This window comes from Mauremys reevesii, linkage group 12 (genome assembly GCF_016161935.1).
Source record: "Mauremys reevesii isolate NIE-2019 linkage group 12, ASM1616193v1, whole genome shotgun sequence".
In the NCBI taxonomy this organism is placed as follows: domain Eukaryota; kingdom Metazoa; phylum Chordata; order Testudines; family Geoemydidae; genus Mauremys; species Mauremys reevesii.
In genome coordinates, this window is record NC_052634.1 from 27,056,049 (window position 1) to 27,075,857 (window position 19,809).

The 19,809-nt window shown below is 53.5% G+C and overlaps 1 non-coding gene across 1 annotated transcript; it reads left to right on the top strand.

The window, feature by feature from the left end:
* The first annotated feature begins 11,863 nt into the window (after window positions 1–11,863).
* TRNAR-CCU lies at window positions 11,864–11,936 on the top strand. The gene has a single exon. It is a non-coding gene; the product is annotated as a tRNA-Arg (tRNA).
* Window positions 11,937–19,809: the final 7,873 nt, after the last annotated feature.

Below are 19,809 nucleotides of genomic sequence, written 5' to 3' on the forward strand. Positions count from 1 at the left end.
GCTGTTAGTCTCGGATGCTAGGCAGCTGCTCTTCCCCCACTTCTTTCTACTTCAGCATGAGGAGCACCCAGACACGCACCAAACACCATTCACGACACTTGATAACTAGGTAACTCAAAGTGATGATCACTTCCCCGAAATGACTCCACTGGAAGAATTCAAAGCAAGAGCCCTTAACACACAATTCTGTTCAAAGACAGAGAAGTCTTTCACCCTCCTTCCTCTTGCTGGTTTCCCTGTACACGCCTAATTTGCATAAACCCACCCACTGACATGTGACTAACAATCTCTCACTGTTAACTCTTACAGCAAAGCAGGCCAAAGAAAGCCTATGCAAGCGCTATCCCGCAGCCCCAATGCTCTTTTCTGCTCCTTCTCAAACGTACAGTCATCAGGCACAGATAAGATAGTTTTGCTCCATACCAGTCCAGTTCCTTGTCTAACCACTGCACACACATGGTATAACCCTACCCTGAGCTGATTCCCAACTTTTGCACTCAATACAGGAAAACGAGAATTGAGAGAGAAGCTGTGCAGGGAAGTCTTCCTCAACTTGCACTCCACTCCCCAAGGGCTTTTCGGGCTCTTCTGTGGACTTCAGGTTCCATTTGATTGCCAAGGTTTATGGTCTTATTAATTAGCCATCTCCTAATGCAAGGATGCTACATGACAGACTAAAGATCGATTTTCCAAAAGAGCTGAGAAACAGAACTAAAACTGAGCATGAGGTGTTACATTTACATGAGCATCCAGAATCTGACTGTGCCCTGGCAAGTTCAATGCTTCCAAAGAAATCAGAAAATAAGGAGCCCGTCAGGTCCCCCTGCTAGCACCCAGATCTAGTCAATCTGTAGGGAAATAAGGAAAAGGTGATGAATAAAGAAGTCAGGAAATAACAAGGAAATGAAGAGGTTTCTGTCCAATTTACCATCTTCTCATCTACCAATCAAAGTTAAAGACCTAAAGTCGACCTATCGGCATAAGTACAGATGGTTGAATGGAAGTTAAAAGGAGCTGCTGTGGCAAGTGTTAGGAGCCTGCAAGCAACATGCAGATCGTTTAAAAATGCTGCAATTAGAGGCTGTGACAAAGTTCCTCCTCTACCTTGGTGGGTCCTGCGCTTATTGGCAGATTTGCTCACCTCAGTGATCTTCCCCTCTGGTGGAACCCACAGTCTGGGTCAACTCCTGTGTCTGATCAGGAGTTGGGAGGTTTGGGGGGAACCCGGGCCCACCCTCTACTCCGGGTTCCAGCCCAGGGCCCTGTGGATTGCAGCTGTCTATAGTGCCTCCTGTAACAGCTGCATGACAGCTACAACTCCCTGGGCTACTTCCCCATGGCCTCCTCCAACCACCTTCTTTATCCTCACCACAGGACCTTCCTCCTGGTGTCTGATAACGCTTGTACTCCTCAGTCCTCCAGCAGCTACACCCTCACCCTCTCCCTCTCAGCTCCTTGCGCCTCTGTCTCCCAGCTCCTCACACGCACACCACAAACTGAAGTGACTCCTTTTTAAACCCAGGTGCCCTGAGTAGCCTGCCTTGATTGGCTGCAGGTGTCTAATCAGCCTGTCAGGGGTGTGGAAAGCCCTAGGGCGGGTGCAAGGAAGTTTTGGGCCCTAGGTGAAACTTCCACCTTGCACCCTCCCACCCAGCTAACCGCGTCTGTCTGTTCCCCCACCCCCCGCAGCTAACTCAGCCCCCCACCCGGGGAGCCCCCCTGCAGCAACTACTCCCCCCATCCCCCCATGGCAGCTAACCCTGCCTGGGGAGACTTCCTCCCCACCCCATCCCCTGCCACGGCAGCTTACCCTGCCTGGGGAGACCTCCTGCAGACATGGGTGGCAAGTTTGTAGAAATTTTGGTGGTGCCCAGAACCCACCCCCCAACTCTGCCCCCCCAAACTCTGCTCCCACCTGCCTAATGCTCTGGGAGGGGGCTCGGGAGGGGGAGGTCTGGGGTGCAGATCCTGGGCTGGGGATTAGGGTGCAGGAGGGGTGCAGGCTTTGGGATGGAGTTTGGGTGCTGGGTGCAGGCTCTGGGCTGGGGCAGGGGGTGGGTGTGCAGGAGGGGGTGAAGGGTGCAGGCTTTGGGATGGAGTTTGGGGTTGGGACGGGGTATGTGGGAAGGGGGAGGGGTGCACCTTGTGGGGAGGGAGTTTGGGGATAGGAGGGAATACAGGGGTGAGGGCTGTGGGGCTGAGGATGAGGGATTCATGATGCAGGAGGGGACTCAGGGCTGGGGCAGAGGATTAGGGTGCGGGGGGATGAGGGCTCTGGCTGGGGATGAGGGGTTCATCCTGCGGGGGCGGGGCTCAGGGCTGGGGCAGAGGATTAGGGTGCAGGGGTGAGGGCTCTGGCTGGGGCTGAGGATTAGGGTGCGGGGGGATGAGGGGTTCATGCTGCAGGGGGGCTCAGGGCTGGGGCAGAGGATTAGGGTGCGGGGGATGAGGGCTCTGGCTGGGGCTGAGGATTAGGGTGCAGGGGGATGAGGGGTTCATGCTGCGTGGGGGGGCTCAGGGCTGGGGCTGAGGATTAGGGTGCAGGGGTGAGGGCTCTGGCTGGGTCTGAGGATTAGGGTGCAGGGGGATGAGGGGTTCATGCTGCAGAGGGGCTCAGGGCTGGGGCAGAGGATTAGGGTGCAGGGGGATGAGGGCTCTGGCTGGGGATGAGGGTTTGGGGCATTGGGGAGGCTCAGGGCCGGGGGAGAGACCCAGCTCCAAATATTGCTGGAGCAGGGCCCCCAGCCCTGAATATTCCTGGAGCCCGGGCACCGCACACAGATATAACCTGCCGCCCCTGCCTGCGGAAGCTAAGCCTGCCTGGGGAGCCCGCCCCAGCTCACCTCGGCTCCACCCCCTCCACTGAGCACCCCGGCATCGCTCTAATTCTCCTCCCCGCCCAGGCTTGCAACGCCGACTGGAGGAGACATGAGACTGGGCTGTGTGCTCGGCGGAGGAGGCAGAGCGGAGGTGAGCTGGGGTGGGGAGCAGTTCCCCTGTGCGCCCCCATTCCCCCGTTACTGGGGACAGCCCTCCCCGTGCGCCCCCCCCCTGCTCACCTCCGCTCTACCTCCTCGCCTGAGGGGGTTATTAGGTGCCACCAACCACTAGGCGGCCGCCTAGTTTGCCCAAATGGTTGCATGGGCCCTGGTGTTCACAAGCAGTGTGAAAACGTGCAATTCCCGCTCACACTGCACAGGGGCAGCACAGCTCCGGGGTTCTCTGGAATCGCACAATAATGCTGGCTTTGTTCCCACAGCACCTCGAGCTTTTCACAGTGAGACATGGGGGTGCTGCAGCACCCGCTGCACCCCTCGTTCCCGCACCTCTGCTTCTCTGCAGGGAACTTGGTATGCCATGAGGCGGTGCAGGGAGACTGTGCAGGAGACCCAGGCCCACACCCCGAGCACTGCAGCTCCAGCGCTGTGTTCAGGATTCATTTCTGCTCTCTGATAAAACTGCCCCAGGCTCCTCTGTCCAACTAATATTCGTCCAGGCTCCCCGGCACCGTTAGTATCTGTCCAGAGCTCTCGCCAGCCCTGCCCCAGGAGAGCTGGGCACTCGCCCTGCTCTAGGAGAGCCAGGCAGGCCCTGAGCACTAGACGGTGACCCTAGGCCAGTGGTGCCAGAACAATCTGTATAGTGGGGGGTGCTGAGCCACCCAACCAACTGTAACCCCTGGGTGTGATGGAAACCACGTCAAGCCAGGGGCTGCTGCAGCCCCCCCAGTTCCAGCCCCTCTGCCCAGGCAGCTCCCCCAGCCTGACACACACCCACACCCCTGCACCCGCCCCACCCCAGGGCTCCTCAGCCCAGATGGGAGCCCCCCGGCTGAGTGGGGAATCAGAACCCCCCGAAATTACCCTGGGACCAGCACAATCTGCCTCTGCCCTGCCCTGCATGTATTTGGAGTGAGTCAGTTTCCCTGTCCCAACATGTGTCCCCCAATGTGTCTCTTCTCTTCCCCAGTTCCCTCCAAACCAACCCATTTCCCCTGCTCCCCGGGCTGGGTCTCTGCCAACCTCCCTTCTCCCCTCCTGCCCCCAATATCTCCCTGCTCCTACAGGTCTATAGGGCTGGATCCCTCCCTCCCCCTTCTCCCCTCATTTCCTGCCTCTGGGGGTCTATGGAGATGGGTGTCTCCTCTGCCACCCCCTCTCCTGCCCCCAATATCCCTCTGGGGCTCTGGGGGCTGGGTCTCTCTCACTGCCTCCGTGCTCCCCCCTGCACAGCATGTCCTGGGAGTGACTCAGATTCCCTGGACCAACATTTCACCCCCCCCCACATGTCTCTTCTCTCCCCCAGCTCCCTGCACCCCACCCCATTTCCCCTGCACCCCGTGCTGGGTCTCTGCCAACCCCCTCTCCTCTCCTCCTGACCCCAATATCTCCCTGCCCCTACAGGTCTATGGGGCTGGATCCCTCCCGCCCACCTTCTCATTTCCTGCCTCTGGGGGTCTATGGAGATGGGTGTCTCCTCTGCCATCCCCTCGCCTGCCCCCCCATATTATGCTGCCTCTAGGGGTCTATGGGGCTGGGTCTCTCCTCCCTCTATCCCCTCCCCTGCCCCCAATATCCCTCTGGGACTCTGTGGGGCTGGAGCTCTCTCCCTGCCCCTGTGCTCCCCCCTGCACACGATGTCCTGGGAGTGACTCACATTCCCTGAACCAACATTTCACACACCCCACCCCCACCCCACATGTCTCCCTTCACCCCACCCCATTTCTCCTGCACCCCAGGCTGGGTCTCTGCCAATCCCCCTTCTCCTCTCCTGACCCCAAGATCCCCTGTCCCTGCAGGTCTATGGGGGTGGGTCTCTCCCTCCCCCCGTCTCCCCCCATCCCCTCATCCCTTCCCCCAATATCTCCCTGCCCCAGTCTGTCTATGGGGCTGGGTCTCTCCCTGAAGCCCCGCCCCCAGCGCGGGGCTCACAGACAATCCCCGCCCGGCGGCTGTGACGTGCGCTGGGGCTGTGACGTCCGGTGACGTGTTCACTCCCCGCAGGCGACTCATTCACTGGAGACCAAAAGGACAGAAGGTGTCACGTGTCAATGGGCGGGGCTATGCAGATGAGCAGTGTCTGGCGGCAGGACGGAGAGCAGCGAGAGGAACCGAAGGAGCCCGGCGGAGAGAATTCTCTGCGTGTGGACAGAATCCGGTGTGGGGAGTTCGTGCTGTGGGTGCCTGCGCCGGAGTCACTTCGGGGCAGTGATTGCCACTGAGCTACGTATTGACCAAGGGCGTGTGAATGGGGTGTGGGGCCTGGCGGGGAGCAGCTCCTGGTGATAAGGTGCCCCTCACTCCTGACCCACAGCCCCTGCTATCCCAGTCCTGACCTGCAGCCCCACAGCTCTGCGGGTGCCCCTCACTCCCGACCCGCAGCCCCCGCTATCCCAGTCCTGACCTCCAGACCCACAGCTCTGCTGGTGCCCCTCACTCCCGACCCGCAGCCCCCGTTATCCCAGTCCTGACCTCCAGACCCACAGCTCTGCTGGTGCCCCTCAATCCCGACCCGCAGCCCCCTGGTTTCCCCCCAGCTCTACCATTGCTCCTCACTCCCAACCAGCAGCCAGATCCATAAACAGCAAAACCTCCCTGTGTCTCTGGTCTGAGCCAGGGCATTCGATGCCAGTGAACCTTTTTCTCCTGCAATGGCGACGGTCAGACAGAGGGGTCATGGCACCTGCATCCCTGCCAGGGAGATATTGGCTCCGCTCTTTCTTTCTTTCTGCTGCTGTAGTTAGTCCATGAAACATCAAGGGTGGAATGCAAGGTTGAGTTCACGCACCAGCCCTCTTAAAAATTTCAGTGCCCCAGAGAAATCCTGCCCCCTGCTATTGGAACGATGTGCTGGAGATTTGACTAGGAAAGGGACTGTCTGAATTGTCAGAGTGGGGAATGAACAACAATCTACAGCAATGTCGTTCACACAAACACACTCTAATCCTGCTCCAGCCGGAAGGGAAATGGGCAGGAATTCTTGCTGTTCAGCCCAGGACACACTTACACTGATGCACAGCCGTGAGTGTGCTGGGGAAGCTGGTCTGGGCAAACAATTTGAAGTGACAATTTAGTGAGAACAAAATCATCATGCAGTGAAATGCCTACATGTCAAGTAATTGTGGCTGAGTGGTTAAGGCGATGGACTAGAAATCTATTGGGGTCTCCCTGCACAGGTTTGAATCCTGCCAACTGCGCAAGCACTGCGCTGCTGTTGTTATTATTGTAGTCTTAGTGCCTGAGCATCCACAGTGGGAACTGGAGATAAATCTAGTTTTACTCTGTCTACACTTAAAACGCTGCTGTGGCACTGCTATAGCACTTTGGAGTAGACAGTGACTGGAGGGATTTTCTCATCCCTGTAATAGCTGCATGGACAGAACAATTCTTCCTTTACTTTAGCACTATCTAACCCGGGCTTAGGTCACCTTAACTATATGGGTTTGTCGGGGGGTCACACCCTGGGAGACATCGCTGAGCCAGTTCAGTGCCCAGCGTACACCAGCCCTTAGATCCCTTTGGGTATTTCAATGCAGGCACTGACCTGTGAGAGGAAAACATCAGCTCACAAACACAGAGACTGAATTCCCCACATTTAATCTCGCTGCACTTTCCAGAAACTCACAAAATTCAATTCATTCTTGCTAGGACAGAGAAAAAATAAGTGATACTAAGTTTTTGGCTTGATTAAATAAAACTAAGTGTTTAATTAATATAGTAAAAAATCTGTACTGGTTCCTCTAACTAACACCATAGCGTGAAATAGGAACAGAGACAAATCTTGTCAGTGACGACTAATTTCACAAATGATCTTCCCATTATTAATTTCCACAGTGCCCCGAGTGGAGGTCTGGGCACCTCCAATGTCATTGCTTTGCGTTCACCTTCCCCTAGAATTGTTCTTGGACATTCGACTTCCTCTGCGGCATGGGGCTCGGGTCACTTGCTGGAGGATTCCCTGCACCTTGAGGTCTTTAAGCCACAATTTGAGGACTTCAATAACTCAGACATAGGTTAGGGGTTGTTACAGGAGTGGGTGAGTGAGATTCTGTGGCCTGCATTGTGCAGAAGGTCAGACTAGATGATCATAATGGTCCCTTCTGCCCTTAAGTCTATGAATCTATGAATCTATTCCCAAATTTGGAAAACTGTGCAGTTCAGCATGAGAATAGTGACCCCGTCTCCTTCCTGCACCTGCTCTACATTGCTCCACAGCAGCTTCTCCACCTGCAGAGTCAGTGCAGCCGCCCAGGGTTCAGCAGGGGCCTCTGGCAAGGACAGTGGGTGCAGCTAACAGCCCAGTGTGCCTGGCTCTGAGGCAGCTGTAAAAAAGCAACACCTGCCCCCCCCCCAGAAGTACAGAAACTGAATTCCTTAACTTTAACATCATGACCCCCTGTAGAAAGCCACACGTGTCAGTTGTATTTTCACAGGGAGATGCAAAAATCAAGTGACACCAATTTTTAAGTTGAGTAAATAAAGTTGAGGAGATAGTTATTAACCTCCCAAAAATATATTAAAGATCCCTCAACATAACACCTGAAAGTGAAATATGAACAGAGACAAACCTTGTCAGCAAAGGTTCATTTCCCAAACGATACTCAAAATGTTACTAATTCCCACCCCTCCTCCACAGGAGCTCTGTGCAGTGTAACTGTTCTGCAGGCAGCTTCCCATTCAATGCTGTTGTGGGACATTCCCAGGCCTGGAAATGTACCAACGACAGAATTTGAAGAGCAAACCTGGCTCCCCGCACCAGGCGGGATTTGAGTGTTTTGTCCCTGTCACTTAGTCTTTGTCAATAATACAGATGCCATGGGCAGGACTCCAGGCTCTGCTTGAGGGATCCTGGCACAGGGGCTGGGTGGGAGAAAGGATGGTAGATTCTGACCTGGAGAGGAGGTAATAAGTGAAGGGGGCATTTTTTATTAGCCCCCTCCTGAGGGTCCCCAGGGCTGGAATTCTACATTCCACATGCCAAATGTGGGGGTGACGCCACTTGGCTAACGAAAACCAGTGCTCTAGGTGAGGTTTGAACTCACAACCTCAGCATAGCTTCTCTCAGCACTGCCCTATAAGTACTGTGCGCTAACTAATTGTGCCACTGGAGCACCTGTTAATTAGGATTCTCTGAGACTCCTCGGTTGATACAGGCGACGGGTGACCCCAAAACATTCTCAGTGGGGCTGAGAGCGGATAGCGACAAGTGTTGGTACTCGGTGGGGTGGATTCTTCTTAAGGCTTCCAGGCCCCATTTGACCCTTTTGTTCTTCCCTGTGTAATAACAGAGCTGGTTAAGACTCAATGGAGAGTCTTGCTGCAGACCAACAGATCTGAAATCACTGAGAACCAGCTCTAAGCATTAGTCCTGCTTTGGGACAGCGTCTCTCATGCAACAAACTGCCCAGTCTGCGCTAGCAGTGAGGCTCCCTCACTAACAGCTGAAATCAGGGAGAGCTGTGTGACGTGCAGGGCCCCAGGGGTGCCTGAACAGGGGGGAACAACACCCCAGGTGCCCAGAGGAGGAGAGGTGTGTTGGGCTCCAGCCTGGGACTCTGCCTCCCTCCTGCCTAGCCCTGACTGTGAAGCCTGGCCCTGGCCCTGCTTCCTTTCAATTCCATGTGGGCAAGAGGAAGAGTGTGGCAGCTGCAAGTACAGGGACCAAAGTTGTGGACATCAGGTGAAGCAGCGAGAAACCACCATCCGGTCAACCCACAGGAATCTCTAGCCAGACTGTTAAGTTCTGGGACCCCCAACCAATAGCCGCTCATTGAACCAGCCAGACCAGAGACCTATCTCCAGTGGGCATCAGTCACCCAGCAGGAGGGAAAAACCTCACTCTAGTTGACCCTGAGAGAAGGTAGCCAAACACATGGAGCTCCAGTGCTTTGTAGCAAAGCAACGTATCGCCACGAGGTCCCACTGAGATTTGAACTCAGATTCTAGGATTCAGAGTTTTGAGTGCTGCCCATTACACCATGGGACCTGCTGCTGTTTCATTTTCTAGACCCCTGTGACTCTTGGCTGGTTTGCACTCTGCACTTATTGCTTCCCACCAGCAGCTTCCTCTCGTGGGTCTCTCTCTCCTCCTCCAGTGACTGTGGTCCTGCACTACCGGATCCGTGGGTCCTCCCCTGAGTCCCTGCATCCCCCTGCTTTGTCTCCATTCCCTGCAGGCTGCAAAAATGTCAGGGGAGGCCGCCCCTTCCTTCCCTCGGTGCTCCCGCTCATATCAGCCAACTGCAGCCTCATCTCCTGGATCTCGGGCAGCTGTCGCTTGATCCAATCGTACAGTCACACGCTGATTGGCTCCCCTGCCTGGATGCTCTTGTGGAAATCCCACAGGTGACACTGCAGGACTTTGCACTGTTGGTTTCTTTAATGTTGTGGTGTTTCCCTGACCGCCGGAACAAAGCCGCCAACTCCTCCCTCACCGACTCCCACCAATCCCCCTGGTAACCACAGAACCCTCTGATGCTTTCCCGTTCTGCCAACACCTCCAGGCCTCACCCCCCTGCTCCTTTATCTTGCAAGCTCTGGATGTTCAGCTTCCAATATCCTCTGCCATGGGTCAGGGAATTGCCCACATTGAGCACACGGTGAGAGCTGCGTGATCCGAACAGTCCATTGGCACCACCCTGCACTGGGCTGTCGACGCGCTCTCCTTCACGTAAATCCGGTCAGTGCGACTCCTGGCCTGTCCCCGCAGAAAGGTGTATCCCCTCTGCGGCTGGTGTGAGCTCGGGTCAGAGGAATAGGAGGCTATTGCCCACCCTCCCCTGGTTCCACTGTGGAGAAACACGTCCTCTAAGCCGACCTCACTACAGACCTGCGCCAGGTAGTGCTCATCATAGAAGAGTTTCCTCTGACGGTCGGGAAAACAGCACCAGCAGTCCTCAGGCCCGTGCAACAATTGAAATCCCCCCCGACACCAAACACCGTGCGGTCTAGAAGAAGGGAGCCAGTTCCTTCATAGAACTTTCCTTTCATGCCTTAACTGGGGACCATACACACTAATATAGCAGTAACCAGTGCCATGGAGCACAAAGCCACCAGTAATGCCCTCCCTGGTCGGAGCTCCAGCCCCTTCTGTACTTGCACTGCTAATGTGAAGAACAAGACTCCAACCCCATCATTCTTCCCTGGCCTGGAGGACCAGAGAGATGGGCCCTTCCCCCAATCACCCTCTGCCCATCAAACTACCCTAGACTTGTTAATGTGCATTTCCTGAACACCCACCATGGCCAAGTCCAGCTGCTCCAAGACACTGAACATCAAGTGCCTCCTCCTGGGCCCCCAACTCCCTTCCACAGGGCCACTTTCACACATGCCCCTTCCCTGGCACTGCCCTCCCTCAGCTGCACAGAAGAGTTTTCATCCTCTATACCTGCCTGTCACTGCCCAGCACCCCCTCTAGCACTCTCTTCCTGCCATATTGGGTCCACCAGTAACTCACTTAGGAGAGACAGCTCCTGTCCCTCATTGTTAAATGTCAGGCCAGCCAACTAGGGACAGATGCCCACAGTATCTTTTCCTACTGCAGAGCCCAAGCTCAGGGACTCACCTTGGGTGCAGGGACCACTGTGCTCCCAGAAAACAAGCCACCCCTGCACAAAGAGGGATGAAAGGGCCTGCCAAAGCCTGGGATTGAAGCAGGGACCTTTAGATCTTCAGTCTAACGCTCTCCTGACTGAGCTACTTTGGCAGCTGCGTGGTAATTTTTTGGCCTGTTGCTTCTCTGCCCGGGATGTTTTTGCAGCAGTTGCACACAAAAAGGACGTCATTGTGAGCGGCCCATGAAGATAAGACCCACTTTTGCCTGCCTTGCTCAGCTTGACTTGCTGCCTCACCCTGTTCCTGCCCTAGTGCCCGGGCTGACCTGGTGGTGGAAGGGGACTGGGGGCCAGTGGGGCGGGGAGGAAGTTGAGCTGGACCCTGAGCTAGACTAGACCCTGGCAGTGAGAGTCTGGCCACCACTTGCCGCCCCACCCTGTTGTCCTGGCGTCCCCCACTGGGTGTCATTTCGGGAGGGAAGTGGGGCTTCTGCCTCCCCTCCCCGATTTTCACATCGCAGAGGAGTGCGAACAGGAAAACGAACGGCTGCTCCACACCCCCACCGGAGGAACCCGGCGCCCTTAGCTGCTCCCCCTGCTCCCCCCCCCCCCGAGCTGTGCTACTGAGTGGAAGCGTCCTGTGCCCATAACACAGAGGTCAATTAATCAAAACCCTCTTCTGCCAGCACTAGGCCTCCTGCTTCTTACACTGGGCTTGCAAGCGAGGGGGCGGCTGGCACAGCACCAAGAGTCTAACCTGTGAGGCAGGGGGCGGGTGACGCCCGCAGCCTGCTGGGGAGCTCCCAGAAGTTATTAATGGACAGAGACTCCTCAATGCCCTTAGTAACAAGGGTTTGGGGTCACCGAGGCCAGTAAGGGGGTCACTATGTCGGCCCTATAACCCTGGGTGTCAGGTCACTGTGCAGCTTTGATCTAGAGCTCGGATCCCAACAACTGACCAGCAGCCCACAGCCTCCCCCTGGGTCTGCCCCACCTGGTTACTCCTTACAGGCCGACCTCACCCCCCTTCCAGCCCCAGATTCACCCCCTAATCATCCTACTGCCACTCAGAGCCACAGCCGTGGAGGTGCTGAAGGAAGCAGGGGTGACTCTAAGGTGGGGTTCTTCTCTAACGATGGCTGGCAGAAAGGTGGTGCTCAGCTCTGTCAGGGACCTGCCCAGTTGCCTCGCTGCCGGGGGGATGCAGACGTTTCTGTAAGGCCATTAAATGGGTATTTGGCTTCTGAGTGAATGTGAGGAATGTGCAATCCTGAGAGCGAATTTCCATCCTTCTTTTTACTGCTTTTCAGGGCCCCAGTGGCCTAATGGATAAGGCATTGGCTTCCTAAGCCAGAGATTGTGGGTTCAAGTCCCATCTAGGGTGGAAAAACTCCTTCCTTCTTGTATATTGCAACAAAGCCTTGGTGTTCTGTTCCCCAAGGAAGCTGGGAGACATTTGAACCCAAAGTACTGGATCTTGGGAGCAATCCCCCAGAAACAGCATCTTCCACTTGACCAATGCTTTCTAGACCCATCAGTAGCAAACACTTAATACTAGTGTTTGCCTGAGAATAGAAGGAAGGGGAGTGTTTACTCCAAACACCTCAGTGAGTGAAACAGACAGAAAGAGCAAGGCCGTCCTGAAAGAGAATGGATCTGTCTGGAGACAAAGCAGAACCTGAGAATGAGCAACAGTGTGAAAAGAAGAACTTCAAATGTGTGTTTGGTGTTAGATAGGTTGGTCTGACAAACTTCAAGAAAATACCAATGCTCGTAGACTGATGCGGACACTGGCTGCTTCTGATCTTTTACTGAGAATTCATTGAGAAATATTTTCCTTAACTATGTTATGGAATATTAGGTGGGCTATGAAGGCACCATTCCTCCTGCTTTCGCCCTTCGAGACAACACGGCTACATGGCATGCGGCCAATGCTCACCTTCCAGTCAACTGCTAGAGAAGACAACACAGACAGGGATGGCAGCAGGGCAGCCTGGAGCTCTGCGGAGATGGTGGGACCAGGTCTCATCAATGGGGAGGTGGCCACCCCAGCATGCACAAGGCTGAGCCAGTAAGTGCGGCGTGTGCTTCACTGTGCCCTTACTCCCCGCATGTGGTGGTGGAGGGCAGTTACTGAGTTCGGTTGGTTTGGGAAATTTAGGGCTTGGCTACACTTGCAGAGGTAGAGCGCTGGGAGTTAAACCACAGCAGGGAAACCGCTGCCGTGTGTTCACACTGACAGCTGCAAGTGCACTGGAGTGGCCACATTAGCAGCTCTGGCAATGCCACAGAGAGCAGTGCACTGTGGTAGCTATCCCAGTGTGCAAGTGGCTGCAACGTGCTTTTCAAATGGGGGACGGGGGTGGAGTGTGACAGGGAGTGTGTTGTGTGTACGTGGGGGGAGTGACAGTGTGTTTGGGGGGCTGAGAGTGTGTCAGCATGCTGTCTTGTGTGTTCGGACAGCAGCAGACCCCCCCCCCCCACACACACTCACAGCAGCAGCACTCCACACTAATGATTGCTTTGTCCCAGAGCAGATAAGCAGCCGGCTGTCAGAAACGGAGCTTTGAAAGGGGATATCCGCATGCCTGCAGCCGATTTCAAAACAATGACCAGAGTGGGCACTTGACTTCAGGGAATTATGAGACATTTCCTGATGCCAAACACAGTGCAGTGATGCAACACATCGTCCACACTGATGCCCGGGCGTTTCAGCAGGGCTCAGCGAGCTTTATACTTCTCATGGAGGTGGATTACCAGGAGCGCTCCAGCTGCAGAGCCCAGGCGCTCCATGTGCCTTGCCAGTGTGGACACCTCAGGAGTTAGGGCGCCCGGGGCTGCTTTAATGCACTCTAACTTGCAAGTGTAGCCAAGCCCCTAGACTATGTCACTTGTGTGACTTACTTGTGCTATTGTAATAAATACAATAGACGTGCAATGGTCAGAAATTGCACCAGCAGAGACGTATATTGCAGGGAAACCGTAAGGAAATTAAGAGTTTAAATTATCCTCCACATGTCCCGCGTCCCACTAAAATGAATCCAACCCACAGGTCACGTGGGCAGAAGTATCAGTGTCAGGATGCTACATTGTTAGCACAGTAAATGAAGCTGCAAAATAAATGATGTTTAAATGACCTCACTCTATTTTTTACAATCCGGTGTTAAGAGGTAATAGATACAGATGGACACCAGGCAGGGTCGCTTGGAGGACGAAGCCTTTATGCTTCCATCCCCCACCACTGTCAAGTTTTAGCCAATTAGGACAAGTCAGCAAATAAGAACAACCTCAGGTCTCAGTAACTGCTGCAGGTAGCAAAGTCCTACAGGGAGCAGTTTCTGGCACTACACCTGCGCAGTTCTGCTCCCCGGCTCTTCTCGGGCTCCTGCTCTCTCCTTAGCTCCGCCCCACTCTGGCCCAGGCAGTTCCAGCTCCCACGGAGGATGGGACCCCCTGGCCTGGTGACTCCCTCATTACACTGCCTGGCCTGTCAGTGCGGCTAACTTGGAGCTTTGGCCTCTCCCCATTGCCCCTGGGGACTGTCAGTCTCAGGGTCCTGATTTCCCATTGGCCCTTCCCCCTTCTATTGGGACTGGGAAGTAGGCAACCAAAACCCCCACTAAGTTTTAGTAAGGGGTCAACAGTCCCTTACTCAAGCCGGCCCTGTGAGGGTCACCGATGCACAGAGACAGCAGCATGAGCTGGTCCGATGGTGTAATGTTCCATGGGCATCCTACTAGATTGCCAGCTGCTTTTCAACTGCACTGTGGAGACTGTTTGTGTGTGGGGAGAGACAGTGAGTGTGTTGGGGAAGAGTGAGTGTGTTGAGGTAGGTAGGAGTGGATCATTATTATCCCTACTTGAAAGAGGGAGAAAAATAAGGCTGAGAAAGGAGAATTGACTTGTCTTAGGTCACACAGCCAGTCAGTGGCAGAGTTGGGAATAGGACCCAAGTCCCTGATTTTCAAACTAACCATCGGATCTTGAATTTCAGACATTGAATGACCTGAATAAAGTGCTCTCAGATGAGCTCCAGACCAACAACAGTGCACAGTAATTATTCAGCAAGTATTTGAGGAGAACTGCAATGTTAGAGAGAATCATGAACTGCTCAGAGACCATTAATGCAGAGAAGCAGCAAAATTCATCAAACATAGAACTGGTTCTGACTTATTTACTTGGTCTTCAAAGAGAACAACAAGGACCTGAGTCTCCTCCCTGTCAGTAACCCCCTGCTCAGCCAATCAGGGTAGAGACTGGACGGGAGGCTGAGGGTTCTCACCAGAGAGCCCAAAGGATGGCCCAGGTCACCGGTGGGGATCACTGCCCGAGCACTATTTCAGCCCCACATATTTGGGTGGACCACCCACAGTGGGAGCTGCCGAGCACTCCCCCACCACACACACACACACACACACACACACCTCGTTCCTGGTGTTGGGAGGGGAACAGGTGAAAGGAGCAAGAGAAAAAGAGAAAGGAGGGAGGGAGGGAGGGAGGGATGGAGGAAAAGGTGAAACAAAAAGGACAAACCCTAATGACCACAGTGATTCTAAGGGACAAAATCCCAGGTGCGGAATAAAATTCTGCCTCCTTAAGCTTCTGTTTTCCATGCCTAAAATTCAACTGTCACCAGATGGATCAGACTGAACAGGTTTCAAACCTCGAGGAGACTCTTACCTTCTAAACAGGGACGGCTGTTTTCTAGTAAAATCAGGAAAAGGGAAGGAGAAAACTTGAAAGAGGTTCCTCCTGGCGCTCACGTCCGTGAACCTGAATACTCTCTCGGTCCTCAAAGAGAGACATGGAGAAGGAGACTTGCTGAAGCAAAGCCACAGGGGTCTCTGAGGTTTCCCTGGCCCCTCGCCCCTGTCCTGCCTGGCTGATGTCAGCATCTCTCTGTGAGGTCACCACCTCCCCACCACCTTTGACCAATAGTCTGAGGTCCTGCAAAAGGCCTTTGTGATGTCACTGCCACACCCCTCCCTTGCTGTGCTAATGTCCTGCCCCTGGCCAAGCACTGTGGAGGTTTGAGCTACTCCCTGTGGATCACCCCACTCAAGAAGCGTTCGTTCTAGGAAGCAAGCCGGCTAGACAGGAAAACATCAGATGCTGCTCCCAATGCTACGCTCAGTTTTTCAGAAATTAGTCAACTTTATGGCCAGAAGAGACCATTAGAGCATCTAATCTGACCCCCTGCATATCACAGGCCTCCTGTATGACACAATAGCTACTTCTGGAGCAAACACATTCCAGAAAAGCATCTAGTCTTCATTAAAAGCAGCAAAGAATCCTGTGGCACCTTATAGACTAACAGACGTTTTGCAGCATGAGCTTTCGTGGGTGAATACCCACTTCGTCGGATGCAAGAGTGGAAATTTCCAGGGGCAGGTTTATATATGCAAGCAAGAAGCAAGCTAGAGATAACGAGGTTAGATCAATCAGGGAGGATGAGGCCCTGTTCTAGCAGTTGAGGTGTGAAAACCAAGGGAGGAGAAACTGGTTCTGTAGTTGGCAAGCCATTCACAGTCTTTGTTTAATCCTGAGCTGATGGTGTCAAATTTGCAAATGAACTGAAGCTCAGCAGTTTCTCTTAGAAGTCTGGTCCTAAAGTTTTTTTGCTGGAGGATGGCCTCCTTAAGATCTGCTATTGTGTGGCCAGGGAGGTTGAAGTGTTCTCCTACAGGTTTTTGTATATTGCCATTCCTAATATCTGATTTGTGTCCATTTATCCTTTTCCTTAGAGACTGTCCAGTTTGGCCGATGTACATAACAGAAGGGCATTGCTGGCATATGATGGCATATATTACATTGGTGGATGTGCAGGTGAATGAACCGGTGATGGTGTGGCTGATCTGGTTAGGTCCTGTGATGGTGTTGCTGGTGTAGATATGTGGGCAGAGTTGGCATCGAGGTTTGTTGCATGGATTGGTTCCTGAGCTAGAGTTACTGTTGGGGCCTGGGGCTGAAGCCAAAAGTCTGAGCCCCACCACCCAGGGCTGAATCCCTCAAGCTCTGATTTTGCCCTCCCCTACCTGGGGCAGGGCTCAGGCTTTGTCTCCTCTGCCTCTGCTCAGTGTGGAGGGGCTTGGTCCCTCTTTCCAGGGCCATGTAGTAAGGTTTTTTTTTTGGCAGAAGGGGGTTGCAGTGAAAGGAAGTTTGAGAAACCCTGGCATAGAGCCTCTGAATATGTCTAGACTTGGCTCCCTGGGGCACTGTGGGTGATCAGACACTGAAAGTACAGCCATGGAGACACCACACACCAGCCTTGCCTAACAGGCAAGAATCAAACCTCCACAGAAAGACGCCTGTTGCTTTCTAACCCATCTCCCTAAGCCCTCAGCCACCACCACTTAACCCCACTCGTCTTTTACTGCTAGCTCCTGCACTCCCAATCCTTGCACCTCCTTCACCCCTAACTCCTGCCCCGTCCTGTGCCCCCTTTGCCCTTAATTACCCTGTGCCACCAGCCATTGCCCCTCTCCTGCAGCCCCTTCACATGGTTCCAATGCTGGGGGCCCCGCACTTGTTCTCCCTTTCCCTGGGCTTTGGCATCACTAGCCCCTGCTTAGCGAGTAGGGTTCAGTGGTCCCCAAAATGTGGGGCATGACTCCTAGGGGGACACAGAGGAACATTCATGGGGGCACCTCAGGGCCTGAGCCAGCCCCCATGGAGGGAGCACCACTCAGCCCCACTCTGCCCCAGCACTTCCCCAACCCCACTCTTAGCCTGGGGCTCTGGCTCCTGACTCGGCCTCGACCCCCTTACCCCTGTCTGCACCCCTCTCCCCAGCAAGCAACAGCCCCACTCCCAGCCTCGGTTCTTGACCGTGGCTTCTGATGGGCCACAGCCATGGATGAGGGCACAGTGTGAAATATTTGGGGACCACTGGTTTAGGATGACGTTCTCAATCACTTCTATGAAGTCCAATAAAAGCTATTCCTCACCCACCTACCCCTCCATCAGGACGGACTAGGTATGTTCTGCTGCCCTTTACTCATGCAGGAGGGATAATAACATTTCATTCAACTCAATCCTAAAGTGATTTGTAACCCACCACCAGCCAAAACCGGTCATTTTGGGAAAGCGGCCCCATCATGCTGCATAGCTAGGCAGAGTAGGTGTGTCTGTGCAAACACGGTCTGTTCCTGAAGTCTTTCCCCCAGCTCCTCACTAGATGTGAGGGGGGAGCTCATTCAGCCCCTGCTTCCGCTTAGTATTTAAAAACTCCTTATTGTCCCTATCTCTGCTGGCCTTAGATTTCTCCACCTGTCCCTTCCTTGACAGTTTAAGTGAGGTGGCCAAGTGGTTAAGGTGGAGTACTGTTAATCCATTGTGCTCTGTATGCATGGGTTCAAATCTCATTCTCATCGGATGCATTTAGTCTTCACCCCTCCTTTATAGACAACCATCTCCCCTTTGGTACAATAACAGAGCCAACAGTGTTGCTTCTTGCAAACAAAAACCTTCTCAGAAACTCAGATCCCCCCCTTGCTTTAAATAAAATGTCTAAATCCCAGATTTCTTTAAAAAAAATTCTCTAGTGCTGTATTTCTTAGTTTTTATCTCAAAAGGGAACATCCTCATCATCTCCCCCAAACACCCTGGGACCTGCCCAAATTATTAAAATACCCTCAACCCGAGCAAGACCAGAGCAGTGAACCAGAGCTAGTGTCTAGGCCAAGCTGTTCTGAAGGAGGCAACTCCAACATTTTCTCCCTGCTTCCCTTGGCAAGGTCTGACTGAGAAAACAAAATTCCCCAAACTGAAAATTTTCTGCTGAAAAACCAGTACTAGTCTGGTTGGGGTCTTTGGTTTGCAAGTATTATTGTTATTATTCTCTTCTGATTTCTGAATCAGTTCAGTTCAGTCTTTGTCCTCCAGGTGTGTTTCCAGCTACTGAATTGTGGCGGAGAGAGGCCAAGTCATGATGTCTCTTCCCCTCTTTCATAGTTTCCTCCAACTTGTTAGGAAGCTCCTTTGCTACGACATGAGTCAAGCAGTGTCCATTGTCGCTGTGCTATCTCGGAGAAGCCTGCATTGTACACGGTTCCTGGGATAGTCCTTGGGAGTCTCCAGTGCAATGAAACACCCTCGGCTGGGCCGTGTCAGATTAATCAGGATCATGCAGCTTGGTCTGGAGTAAAGTTGCAGTGTCCGTGTCTGGGCTCAGGCTCAGTCCCCTGCTCTAGGAGCCCAGAAGGGTGGGAGGGAGTTTAGCGAGTGGAAATGGTGAAACCGCATTGAGGGGACTGGACCACTGACCTACCAGCTCTTAACACCCAAACTTTCAGTAACTCTATTATCAGTGCCTGTGAGTGTAATTTAAACCATAAGAAAAACCACACTGGGCTAGAGCAAACGTCCATCTAGCTCTGAATCTTGTCTTCTGACAGTAGCCAACACCAGGTACACCAAAAGCCACTCCTCACCGCACCACTAGGAGTTGAACCCAGGATCTCCTGTTCACAAAACAGGTGCTGTAACCAGCTAAGCCATGGTGCCTGCTGTTACTTAAAAGCATCCTGTCTGCCCACACCTGACTCTCTGCCAATCCCCACTGAGCCCTGACAAGTGTTGCTCGTGTTTGGATTCTGTAAAGCAGAGGAGCAGGGGAAGGTTTACTCCCAAGGTGTGTGAGTGATTATTTGGACAGGTCTACGCTACAAAATTAGGTCGGTGTAACTACATTACTTAGAGGTGTAAAAAATGTAACCCCTCCCCCCCAAGCAATGCAGTTATATCAACCTAATCCCGGTGTAGCTAGCGGCTCAGCTGTCAGAACTTTCTGGAGCTATGAAAGGGGAGGGGCCCAGCCTCTGTAGCAGGAATACAGGGCAGGCGAGTTCACGGCGGGCATTGTGGGATACTGGAGGTGGCCACTTATGGTGATATAATGACCAGCAGCATTTACACTGACAATTTGTCATTTTAAGTTTGCTGCAAAAAGCTCTAGGCCTCTCGTCGAGGTTGGGATTGAGGGGCACTGGGAATAGGAGGGGCTGTGGGTTGGGACACAGGAGAAGAGTGCCGACCGAGGGAGCGTTGTGTGTTTTTCACACAACTGAGCAATATAATGATGCTGAAATAACTTTGTAGTGCAGACCTGGCCAAAGATTCACACACACACAGCTTGCAAGGAAAACCTCACTTGCTTTTCTGCTTTGCAGAATCCAAACACATGGAAAGCTTGTCAGTCCCCACTGGGGATGGCAGAGAGTCAGGTGTGGGCAGAGAGTGTCCCTTAGCCACAGGCA